The sequence below is a fragment of the Eleutherodactylus coqui genome, unplaced genomic scaffold (assembly GCF_035609145.1).
Source record: "Eleutherodactylus coqui strain aEleCoq1 unplaced genomic scaffold, aEleCoq1.hap1 HAP1_SCAFFOLD_373, whole genome shotgun sequence".
In the NCBI taxonomy this organism is placed as follows: Eukaryota; Metazoa; Chordata; class Amphibia; order Anura; family Eleutherodactylidae; genus Eleutherodactylus; species Eleutherodactylus coqui.
The window spans coordinates 95,001-96,747 of record NW_027101851.1 but is presented as its reverse complement, the minus strand read 5'-3'; positions in this window follow the sequence as shown (position 1 = coordinate 96,747).

Genomic DNA, 1,747 nt, shown 5'->3' with positions numbered 1-1,747 from the left:
TGCCAACAGCCCGCCGCTCTCCGTCACCAGCCAGCCCCGTCTGCACGCATCTGCCGGGGGTGCTTTTTTTGGAGAAATACTGTCACTTTGTCAAAGACCGCACACCGCTCGTTCCCTTATACCCCGACAAGGTGTTCGTGCTGACGTTTTGCGAGGCCTTATTTTACCGTCGTCGGCGCTATCAGGGGAAACGGGCCCGCTCCTTCCGCCCTCCTGGAACCCTGGCTCGGCCCGGAGCGACCAGGATTACCCTCATACCGGTTCTCACCACCTGCATCGACACGCGGCTCTGCCCCGGCCGCCGCAGCTCTCGCCGGCCCGGCCGGGTCCGCACCCCTGGCCGGCACGCCTGGAGCGTTTGGACTTTGTCGTTTTTTTTCTCCAAGAGTCGCCTCTGGCACATGCCATGGACTTCAGCGGGGGCTGCTCCCCGCCCCCTGGGTGTCCTGCCCGGGCACATCGGAGGCTCAGCCTGGGTCTTCAGCCCCTACTGGTAGGTGCGCTTTGGGGGCCCTCCGCAGCCGCCCGGGGCCCATCCCTGCAGCCAGCACACGGCTGCCAGCAGCCACCACACAGCTGCCAACAGCCACCACACAGCTGCCAACAGCCCGCTCTCCGTCACCCCCCAGCCCCTCCTGCATACATCTGCTGGGGGTGCTTTTTTGCCTCCCCCCGTTTTGGCCTATGGAGAAAAGCCAGGGGGAAAACCTCCAGAGTCAGGCCGACCTCATGGAACTCCAACCCGGCCTGGAGCCACCGGTTTGTCCCCTTCCCGGTTCTCAGGACATGCGTCGACGCTCGGCTCAGCCCCGGCCGCCGCAGCTCCCGCCGGCCCGGCCAGCCGGGTCCACACCCCTGGCCAGCGCCTGGAGCGTTTGGACTTTGTCATTTTTTCAAAGACTCATCTCTGCCAACTGCCGTGGGCTTCAGCGGGGGCTGCTCCCCGCCTCCTGGGTGTCCTGCCCGGGCACATCGGAGGCTCAGCCTGGGTCTCGAGCCCCCTACTGGTAGGTGCACTACGGGGGCCCTCGGCAGCCGCCCAGGCCCACCCCTGCAGCCAGCACACGGCTGCCAGCAGCCACCACACAGCTGCCAACAGCCCGCTCTCCGTCACCCCCCAGCCCCTTCTGCATACATCTGGCGGGGGTGCTTTTTTGACTTCCCCCCTTTTGGCCAATGGGAAAATGCCAAGGGGAAAACCTCCAGAGTCAGGCCGACCTCATGGAACTCCAACCCGGGCTGGAGCCACCGGTTTGTCCCCTTCCCGGTTCTCAGGACATGCACTGACACTCGGCTAAGCCCCGGCCGCCGCAGCCCCCGCCGGCCCGGCCAGCCCGGTCCGCGCCCCTGGCCAGCGCCTGGAGCGTTTGGACTTTGTCATTTTTTCTCAAAGACCCATCTCTGCCAACTGCCATGGACCTCAGCGGGGGCAGCTCCCCGCCTCCTGGGTGTCCTGCCCGGGCACATCGGAGGGTCAGCCTAGGTCTTGAGCTACTGCTGGTAGGTGCGCTTTGGGGGCCCTCGGCAGCCGCCCAGGCCCACCCCTGCAGCCAGCACACGGCTGCCAGCAGCCACCACACAGCTGCCAACAGCCCGCTCCCCATCACCCCCCAGCCCAACTCTGCATACATCTGCCGGGGGTGCTTTTTTGACTTCCCCCCTTTTGGCCTATGGGGAAAAGCCAGGGGGAAAACCTCCAGAGTCAGGCCGACCTGCTGGAACTCCAACCCGGCCTGGAGCCACCGGT